Source organism: Myotis lucifugus, unplaced genomic scaffold (genome assembly GCF_000147115.1).
Source record: "Myotis lucifugus unplaced genomic scaffold, Myoluc2.0 scaffold_2, whole genome shotgun sequence".
NCBI lineage: Eukaryota > Metazoa > Chordata > Mammalia > Chiroptera > Vespertilionidae > Myotis > Myotis lucifugus.
The window spans coordinates 22,323,801-22,335,223 of NW_005871050.1; the positions used below are offsets into that span (position 1 = coordinate 22,323,801).

Genomic DNA, 11,423 nt, shown 5'->3' on the forward strand with positions numbered 1-11,423 from the left:
TATTCAAACTATACCAAGAACTCTTAAAACTCAACAATAAAAAAGAAACCACCCAAATAAATAATGGGCCAAAGACCATAACCAACACCTCACCAAATAAGATATACACATTGCAAATGGGCATATGAAAAAATGCTCCACATCATATGGCATCAGGGAAACACAAATTACAGAATAATGAGATACTACTACACTTCTATTAAAATGGCAAAAATCCAAAATACTGACAATACCAAATGCTGATGAAGATATGGAGCAACAGGAACTCTCATTCACGGCTGAAGACAATGCAAAATGGTACAGACACTTGGAAGACAGGTTGGCAGTTTATTAAAAAGTAAATATGCCCTTACCATAAAATCCAGCAATTACACTCCTTGGTATTTACACAAAGGAGTCTAAAAATTATGTCCACACAAAAATCTGTACATGGATGTTTATAGCAGCTTTATTCATAATTGCCCAAATTTAGGAGCATTCAAGATGTCTTTCAGTAGATGAATGAATAAGTAAACTGTGGTCCACTCAGATAATGGAAAATTAGCCAGTGCAAAAAATAAATGAGCTACCAATCCATGAAAATATATGAAGGGACCTTAGATGCACATTACCTAGTGAAAAAAAACCAGTCTTAAAGACTACATACTATATGATTCCAAATATGTGACATTCTGGAAGAGGTAAAACCACAGAGAAAGTAAAAAGATCAGTAGTTTCCAGGGCTTTGGAGGGTAGGGAAGCAAGTTGAGTAGGCAAGGTACAGAGGATTTTTATGGCAATAAAAGTATTCTGTATGATACTGTATTGGTAGATACATATGGTTATATATGTGTCTAAACCCATGTAATATACAACAACAAGAATGAACCCTGAGGTAATCAAAGAACTTTGGATGATAATGACTTGTCAATGTAGGGTAATTGATTGTATCAAATGTATCACTCTGATTTGGAATGTTGGTAGTTAGTGTATTGCTTCTTTTCAAAATACTTCTGTGTGTTTTGATGTTTTGAAATCTTAATAAACTTTCTACCTGTGAAGAGACACCACTCCCTGGGCTGGTCAATTCTTAGAGATAGTGAAAGGCTCAATCAGGAGCATGACTTTGTAATGAACACTAACCAATCCAGAGGCATACCTCTTTTATCTGTACTGCACACTTCAGGAGGCAATCTTGCTCTGCCTTGATCATCCCAGGGTCAAGTTCCAGGAAACTAGGGACCATCTCTATAACTTAGAGTCTGCCAATGGAAAATGGCATATAATGTACAGGAGAACCCGTACAATTAATAGTTGGCTACTCATGAAGGAGTAAGGATGTCAGAAGAGAATGAAACATCTTTAAAAATGCAGAATTAAAAAAAAATCCTGCCAACAATATTTTCTTTTTCTAAAGAAAATATCATTCACCGATGAAGTAAAAATAAGGACATTTTCAAATAATAAATGAAAAATAAAGGAATGTGTTACCATCAGTCCTATATTACAGGAAGTAGTCAAGGAAGTTATTCAGTTAGAAGAAAATTGACACAAGATAGAAAGTTGGATTGTCAAAATAGAATAAAGAGCACTGGAAATGGAAAATATAAAAAGACCATTTTTCCTTTAAACTCCTTTAAAATACATAAGAAAGTTTAAAGCAAACTTTATGGGTATATCATCTATGGTGAAATAATACATATAATAACTATAGCATAAAAGATAGGAAGGGGATAAAACAACCTTTATGGTTCCAAGGTTTATACATTTTATTTAAAGTCATGCAACATAAACTCTAAGTAGACTGTGGAATGTTAAGGATATATCTAACCATGTAATACAGTTTTTAAAATTCTTGGCCTAATTTTGAGGCCCTGGTTAGAGGCAGTTCAGTTCCCATTTCTGGGAAGTCAATTAAGTCCACATTCCTAACCACTTCCCTCCCTTATTAGGCTCTCACACACCTTACTACATTATGTTTTCCCTAATTGCCCCAAAGCCAGATATCAGACAACCTGGGACAGCACCTATGCCCCAGAGCCCACTGAAATTACTCAAACTAGCCAATCCTAAGCCTGCTTGTCTTGCTTCTACCTTTCCATCCCAGGGAAACCACAATAAAGGTGTTTGCCTATAGTTTCCCTCTCTCCCTCTGCCTCTAGTGCTTCCCTTGAGTTGTTCTGGGTAGTGTACTGTTTCCCCAGGGAACTGTAAGTATACTAAAATGTAAAACTCCTTCTGCTTTCTTTTTCTTGATCTTCATCTGGGCTTAACAAACCAGATCCAAGGTAATATGGTTAAAATCATTTTCTAGGTAAGTCACTGGAATAAAGGAAGCAAAGAAGTAAAGAAAGCGTTTTAAAATATGGAATAATAAATTTTGTCAAATAATACAAAAAAGGCAGGAAAAAAGAAACAGAAGGATAAAATACAGAAAGGATAAATTAAGTGCAAATATTAGAAAGATGAAAAATAGTAAACATGAAACAATATCAATAATTATATTAAACTTTAATAAACTACACATACAATAAAAAGGCAGATATTATAAAAATGCATTAAAATCAAGACTAAACTACATTCAGTGTATAAAAGTCACATCTTACAAATAAAACCACAGATAAGATGAAAGTAAATAGATTTTTTTAATTTTTTTAATTTTTTTTAATTAAATCTTTATTGTTCAGATTATTACATTGGTTCCTCTTTTTTCCCATCATAACTCCCCTCCACCCAGTTCCCACCCCACCCTCTGCCCTCACTCCCCACCCACTGTCCTCATCCATAGGTGCACGATTATTGTCCAATCTCTTCCTGCACCTCCACACCCCTTTCCCCCCCAAGAATAGTCAGTCCATTCCCTTTCTATGTCCCTGATTCTATTATAATCACCAGTTCATACTGTTCATCAGATTATTTATTCACTTGATTTTTAGATTCACTTGTTGATAGATGTGTATTTGTTGTTCATAATTTGTATCTTTACCTTTTTCTTCTTCTTCCTCTTCTTAAAGGATACCTTTCAGCATTTCATATAATACTGGTTTGGTGGTGATGAACTCCTTTAGCTTTTTCTTATCTGTGAAGCTCTTTATCTGACCTTCATTTCTGAATGATAGCTTTGCTGGATAAAGTAATCTTGGTTGTAGGTTCTTGGCATTCATCACTTTGAATATTTCTTGCCACTCCCTTCTGGCCTGGAAAGTTTCTGTTGAGAAATCAGCTGACAGTCGTATGGGTACTCCCTTGTAGGTAACTGACTTTCTTTCTCTTGCTGCTTTTAGGATACTGTCTTTGTCTTTTGCTCTTGGCATTTTAATTATGATGTGTCTTGGTGTGGTCCTCTTTGGATTCCTTTTGTTTGGGGTTCTCTGCGCTTCCTGGACTTGTAAGTCTATTTCTTTCACCAGATGGGGGAAGTTTTCTGTCATTATTTCTTCAAATAGGTTTTCAATATCTTGCTCTCTCTCTTCTTCTGGCACCCCTATAATTCGGATGTTGGTACGCTTGAAGCTGTCCCAGAGGCTCCTTACACTATCTTCGTATTTTTGGATTCTTTTTTCATTTTGCTTTTCCAGTTGGGTGTTTTTTGCTTCTTCGTATTTCAAATCTTTGACTTGATTCTTGCAATCCTCTGGTCTGCTATTGGGAGTCTGTATAATATTCTTTATTTCAGTCAGTGTATGCTTAATTTCTAGTTGGTCCTTTATCACAACATCGAGGGTCTCACTAGATTTCTTGAGGATCTCACTACATTTATCAGCGGTTTGTAGAAAATTCTTGAAAAACCTAAAAAGTGTGGTTTTGAACTCTATATCCTGTAGTTTGCTTTCCTCCATTTCTGTCATTTGTGTCCTGTTTCTTTGTCTCAGCATTTTTTATGCTTCGCTGTGTCGATAGAGTGGCTTTCTGTGCTAAGTGTCCTAATTACCTGAGGTAGACACTCTTGGTGCACCCCCTTGTGGGCTTTGTGCACAGTCTTGTTGTAGTTAAGCCTTGATTGTTGTAGGTAAAACTGGGAGGATTTGACCTCCAGGCAAATTGGCTGTGAGAATCAGCTGTGTCTACGGTGGGAGAACTTCTGTGCTGAAGACACCCTTATGGGGCAAGACTTGCTTCAGTGCGGCTTTGGTGCTCACTGAGTCTGCCCCCTGAGTGTGTCCCTTATAGATCTGAGGGGTTGTAATTGGATGGTCCCACTCTGATGACTGGGTACACTGGCTCTTGGATCTAAGGAGGTGCTAATCTAGCCTTTGCCTGAGGCTACCCAGCAGAAGCCAGCTGTAAAGCAATGCAAGTTGCCCTGGGGCCTTGAGGCAGCTGCAGTTTGTTAAGTTATTTTCAGATTACAAAGGGCTGGGCCTTTCATATGCAAAAGCCTCCGTGCACGGCTTGGGTGGGACGGGGTCCCAGGGGATCAACAGGGCGGGCCAAGCGAGCCAGCAGTATGGCTGCTCTCAGTCCTGCCTTCAGAGGTCCTGGCAATCGCTGCGAGTGCCTCCGAGAGAAAGCTGCCGTCGAGTTCCGACCGATGCCAGACAGTCCCGTTTCTCCCCATATGAGTCTGGGTCCCCAGAGACTCACCCGGAACTGGAGCTCAGAGCCTGAGACTCCCTCCCGATTGAAAAAGACAATCGTGTCCTCAGCCACCAGCCCTCTCCGCATGCACCTCCGCACCTTTGTATTTACTTCAGCATTGCACTTCCTCTGAGTCTCGGTATGCTTTTCTCTTTCCTTCTAGTTGTAGAAATTCCACCCAGCCAGCCTTCCTGTGGTTCTGGATGATGTCCGTTATGTCTTTTAGTTGTATTTTTAAAGTGGTTGTGCGAGGCAGCAATCTCCGGTGTTTACCTATGCCGCCATCTTGGTTTCTCCCGAAAGTAAATAGATTTTAAATGTATACTATGAGAGCAGTAAGCATAAAAAGGGTGAAAGAACTACTTAATATAAATATATTCATAACAATGAGTATTAAAAAATAAAATGGGACATTTCATAATGATTAAGGGGATCATCACTAGGACTTAACTATTATAAATATGCATGTGCCTATTAACAGTGCTATGGAGTAAATAAAGCAAAAATTGATGGAACTAGAGAGAGAAATAGATAATTCCACATTCATAATAGGAGATGTTATCAAGAGTAGGAACATGCAGCTGCTAATCTCAAGTGAGGTTTCCTACCACATGGAGGACATCAGAGATCATAATAATCCCAGTACCCAGTAGGAGCTCAAAGACCTCAGCTCACTTAATCTTCTATAAGTTCAGATTTTCCAAAGAAAAAGATTCAATACTTTAGGCACTGGTTGGAACAACAGTTATTCACAGAAAGGAGAAGAGTCACAGCAAGATCAGTGTCTATAGTATGTGCTGGACTGCCATGGCAAGCTTATCCTTCCCAATACCCTACTAGGAGATAAGACTGCACACACCGCCCCTCTTCATGTTGCAGGCAAACACCTCAACCTCTTCCAATGAGAGCGGGGCTGGTCAGGTACCATATGACACACATGCTAAAGCAATATAAGGAAGTTCACCACATACCCAGGACAGAGGACAGGTTTTCCTAATAAGAAGGAAGAATCTGGGACCAAGCAACAACCCAACAACCCAGCACCCATTTTCCATACAGGGGATGTTTCTGGTCCAGGGCACTGAATGGACAATCCCAGAGAAGGGTGGCAGGTCAAGCAGTGGTTGCTTCAACACAAAGTATCTATTCTAATAAGAACAAAAAGCTGCCCCTTTTATGATGGAAGCAGTCTACCATAATCAACCTGCAATCAGGTAGCTGGCTGATCCCGTCAATAAATGGTGCAATATTGGGGAGTCTGTGTTGCTCTCTATTGCTGGCAGATTGGGCACTCCTGTGGCCATAGCTACTGCAGGTCACAGAATAGCTTCTTCCCCAACAAATGCCAAACCAACTCTCTCAGCAATTTCTAGAACTAGATAAAATAAGCAATACAAAGAAAATCTGGAAAACACTATCAACTAATGATAACCAACAACTGCAGGATATATATTCCTTTGTTGCGCACACAATGTAATTATCCATCTAAATGAAGTACAAGAGCATAAAACCATTATACTTTCTGACTAGAGTAAAATTAAATTAGAAATTAATATAAATGATATCTATATATATAGAAACTCCAAATTTTTAGAAATTAAAAAACACAGTTCTAAATAAAACTGGGGCAAAGAAGAAATAAAAATAATTAGAAAACATTTTAAGCTGAATGTAATAAACATATATGGAAACCTGTGAAATGCATCTAAAGAAGTCCTTAGTGGAAACCTTATAGCTTTAAATGAATATATTAGAAGTCAAAAAGATCCAAAACCAATAATGTAAGGATTTACCTAAAAAATCTAGACAAAGAAGAATAAAATTAAACCAAAATAAATATAAGGAAAGAAGAATAATGATAAGGGCAGATATCAACTGAACAGAAAAATTAAAAAAAAAATTAGAGAAAATTAATGATACTGAAAGATGATGCTCAGGAAAAAAATATCATATTCAAGATAAAAATACAAGACACACTAATTACTAGTATCAGAAATAAAAGAGGGGAAATAATTAAAGTACTAGAGCCATTGAAAGAATATAAAGGGGATATTACAAAAAATGTCATGCCCAGAAATTTGACATTTTATGTATCTTTCAACTCCTTGAAAAACACAAATTACCAAAACTGACACAAAAATAAAATAATGCATTGCCATATGTTAATGAAAGGAATTGAATTCACAATTCAAACCATTCCCCAAAAGAAATTTCAGGCCCAGGTGTTTTCATTGGTGCATGTCATCAAACATTTAAAGAAAAATAATAGCAATCTTACACAAACACTTTCAGAATGTAAAAGAAAAATAAATACCAACCCACTTGAGCAGATAATTACTCCATTAATACCATAACCACATGCAGACACCACAAAAAAAACAAGAAAATTACAAATCAGTTTTCCAATAAATACAAACACAAAATTTTTCAGAAAATATTGCAAAACTAAATATTGCAAACACAAGAGGTTTGGCCCTAGAACCTCAAACTTAATTTTCATTAAAAAAATCAGTCAATGCAAGTCACCATATTAATAAATAAAAGACAAGAAAACAGATGATACTTTCAGTAGATGCAGGCAAAGCATTATACAAAATCCAGCAGACACTAATGGTAAAAATCTCTTAGGAAACTAGAAAAAGAAATGCACATCCTCAAATTGATAAATTCACAGAAAAATCACTTATAGCTATCATAATCAATGATTAAAAAAACTCCTGCTCTTACCTTAAGATGGGGAACAAGGTAGAGATGTCTGCTCTCAACACTGCTATTCAATATCACCTTAAGTGTTCCAGTACCTGAAATACTGTAATATCAGAAAAAGAAAGAAAACACATTGGTAAGGAGGAATAAAATTATCTCTATTCATAAAAGATAATTTTTTACAGAGAAATCCCTGAGGAATATATAAGAAATGGTCATATGAACTGAAAATTCTTAAAGAAATTACAATAGAGCTACTAGAAGTAATAATTTAATTTAGCAAAGTCACAGGATACAAGACAAGTATAGCCTCCATTGAAATTAAATATTTTTGTTCTTTGAAGAAAACAAAAAGTTAGCCACATGTTGGGAGAAAATAATTGCAAACATATCTCTGACAAAGGTTTGTAAATAGAATATATAGAGAAAATGTTAAGAAGAGCAGTAAACCAATTGAAATGAGAAAATATTTTAAGAGACACTTCATCCAAGAAAATATATGAATGGGCTAATGAGCACAGATGCCACTACCAAGCATCAGAGAAATAGAAATTAACAGCATAATGTTAAAATACTAGAAATGTCAAAATTTAAAAGTTGACAAAACAATGTTGGTAAAGTTGTAAAAGAACTGATGCTGGGATTGCAAATGTAAAACATCATTGGAAAACATTTTGGTAGTCCTTTATGAGGTTAAATGTATATTTACTATATAACTGAGCAATACCACTCCTAGGAATTTACTCTAAGAAAAATAAATACATATGTCCATAAAACTTGTTGTGAATTGAGACTGCATTATTCACAGATGCATTATTCATAATATCCAAACATTTGATACACAGAACAATATGAGGTGAATCTTTAAAAAATTCTGAGGAAAAAAACATATCCATTTGCAAGGAATTCTAAAGAAGGTAAAAATATACTGTTAGAAAGCATATTATTTGACACTTGGAACTGTGATTTGGGGATTTAATACAAATATAAATGATGTAACTTTATGGTATGATAGCAATATTTTACATTTTCATTATGGTCACTGGTCATTATATAATTATATATAACTGTATACCTAAAAGTAGTGTAATATATTTTATACTTTGTCTTATGTAAATTATATATCCTATATAATAAAAGGCTAATATGCAAATCAACCGAACAGCAGAATGACTGGTCACTATGATGCATACTGACCACCAGGGGGCAGATGCTCATGCAGGAGCTGGCCGCTGGTGGTCAGTGTGCTCTCACAGGGGGAGTGCCGCTCAGCCAGAAGCTGGTCTCACAGCTAGCGCTAAAGATTTCTGTCAGTTGGACATCCCCCGAGGGCTCCCAGACTGCACGAGGGCACAGGGGCTGAGAAATCCCCCCACCCCGAGTGCACAAATTGCATGCACCAGGTCTCTAGTCTACACTAATAAAAGAGAAACATACTAATTAGCGTACGACCGCTACCCTTCCCATTGGCTAATCAGCATATCCTTATGCAAATTAACTGTCAGCCAAGATGGCGGCCGGCAGCCATGCACTGAAGCGAACAGGGAGGCTTGCTTGCTCCAGTGACGGCGAACTCCAACGTTCCCCGCCTGAGTTGCCGGCCTCTCAGCTGCAACTCTAAGCAACTATGTTGCAAATATAGAAGCTAAACAAAACCCTAGAAACCGGCTTTCAGTCAGCCGGGCTTCAGCCAGCCGGACCGCAACATTGTATCAAATACAGAAGGTAAAGGCCAGAAACCTGCTTTCAGCAGCGAGGCCTCAGAGCTAAAGCTGGCCCAGAATAGAAAAAAAAAAAAAGAAAAAAGGAGCAGTTGGGAGCTTCAGTCACCCGCCAGCCTGAAAACGGCCCTCAGCCCCTCAGCCAGACTGGCCAGGCACCCCAGTGGGGACCCCCACCCTGATCCAGGACACCCTTCAGGGCAAACCAGCCGGCCCCCACCCATGCACCAGGCCTCTATTCTATATAGTAAAAGGGTAATATGCCTCCCAGCACCAGGATCAGCGGAGCAGCGAGGCTCCCGGCACCGGGATCAGCGTGACAGGGGGCAGCACCCAAACCCCCTGATCACCCTGTGGCTCTGTGTGTGACAGGGGGCGGGGCCACAACCTCCCTATCCGCCCTGCTCTGTTCGTGACAGGGGAAGGCGCCCCAACCCCCTGATCAGCCCTGCTCTGTGCCTGATGGGGGGAGCTCCCCAATCCCCTAATCGCCCTGCAGCTCTGTGTGTGACGGGGGGAGCTCCCCAACACCCTGATCGCCCTGCTCTGTGTGTGACAGGGTGCGGCGCCCCAACCGCCCCCTGCCCCCACGGGCCCTGCTCTGTGTGTGACAGGGTAGAGCCATAACCTCTCCATCGGCCCTGCCCTGAGTGTGACAGTGGCGGCGCACCAACCCCATGATCGGCCCTGCTCTGTGGGTGATAGAGGGTGGCGCCCCAACCCCCCTCCACGGGCCTTGCTCTGTGTGTGACAGGGTAGAGCCATAACCTCCCCATTGCCCTGCCCTGAGTGTGACAGGGTGCAGTGCCCCAACCTCCTGATCCACCCTGCTCTGTGTGTGACAGGGGGTGGTGCCCCAAACCCCTGATCGACCCTGCTCTGTTTGACAGGGTACGGAGCCCCAACCCCCCTGATGGGCCCTGCTCTGTGAGTGACAGGGGGCAGTGCCCCAACTCCCTGATCGGCCCTGCTCTGTGTGTCACAGGGGGTGGCGCCGCAACCTCCCCATCGACCCTGCCTTGAGTGTGACAGGGGGCGGTGCCCCAACCCCCCAATCGGCCCTACCCTGAGCGTGACTGAGGGTGGCATCGCAACCTCCCAATCCGCCCTGCTCTGTGCATGACAGGGGGCGGCGCCCCAACTCCCCAATCGGCCCTGCTCTGAGCCTGACCAGGGGCTGCACCTAGGGATTGGGCCTGCCCTCTGCCACCCGGGAGCAGGCCTAAGCCAGCAGGTCGTTATCTCCCAAGGGGTCCCAGACTGCGAGAGGGCACAGGCCGGGCTGGGGGACCCCCCCCTCCCCGCCCCGAGTGCACAAATTTTTGTGCACCAGACCTCTAGTATCTACACTAATAAAAGAGAAACATGGTAATTGGCGTACGACCGCTACCCTTCCCATTGGCTAATCAGCGTATCCTTATGCAAATTAACTGTCAGCCAAGATGGCGGCCGGCAGCCATGCACTGAAGCGAGCAGGGAGGCTTGCTTCCTCCAGGGACTGCAGACTCCAAAGTTCCCCGCCAAGCCTCACTTGCCGGCCTCTCAACTGCAACTCTAAGCAACTATTACTATGTTGCAAATAAGAAGCTAAACAAAACCGGCTGTCAGTCAGCCCCGGATCGCAACATTGTATCCATGTTTTCAGCAGCGAGGCCTCAGAGCTAAAGCTGGCCCAGAATAAAAAAAAAAGAAAAGAAAACAAGGAGCGGTTGGGAGCTTTTAGTCAACTGCCAGCGGGAAAACAGCCCTCAGCCCCTCAGCCAGCCTGGCCAGGCACCCCAGTGGGGACCCCCACCCTGATCCAGGACACCCTTCAGGGCAAACCAGCCGGCCCCCACCCGTGCACCAGGCCTCTATCCTATATAGTAAAAGGGTAATATGCCTCCCAGCACCGGGATCAGCAGAGCAGCGAGGCTCCCGGCACCGGGATCAGCGTGACAGGGGGCAGTGCCCAAACCCCCTGATCAGCCCTGCTCTGTGCCTGATAGGGGGGGAGCTCCCCAATCCCCCAATTGCCCTGTGGCTCTGTGTGTGACAGGGTGCAGCGCACCAACCCCCTGATCGGCCCTGCTCTGTGTGTGACAGGGTGCGGTGCCCCAACCCCCTGCCCCCACGGGCCCTGCTCTGTGTGTGACAGGGTAGAGCCATAACCTCTCCATCGGCCCTGCCCCTGAGTGTGACAGTGGTGGTGCCCCAATCCCCTGATCGGCCCTGCTCTGTGGGTGATAGAGGGGTGGCGCCCCAACCCCCCTCCATGGGCCTTGCTCTGTGTGTGACAGGGTAGAGCCATAACCTCCCCCATTGGCCCTGCCCTGAGTGTGACAGGGTGCAGCGCCCCAACCCCTTGATCCGCCCTGCTCTGTGTGTGACAGGGGGCGGTGCCCCACCTCCCCTATTAGCCCTACTCTGTGAGTGACAGGGGGGAGCTCCTCAACCCCT

General features: G+C 42.4%; 1 pseudogene; it reads left to right on the plus strand.

Annotated features, from left to right (window-relative positions):
• The first annotated feature begins 250 nt into the window (after positions 1–250).
• Positions 251–11,423, plus strand: part of LOC102441154 — a 26,855-nt pseudogene continuing 15,682 nt past the window's right edge.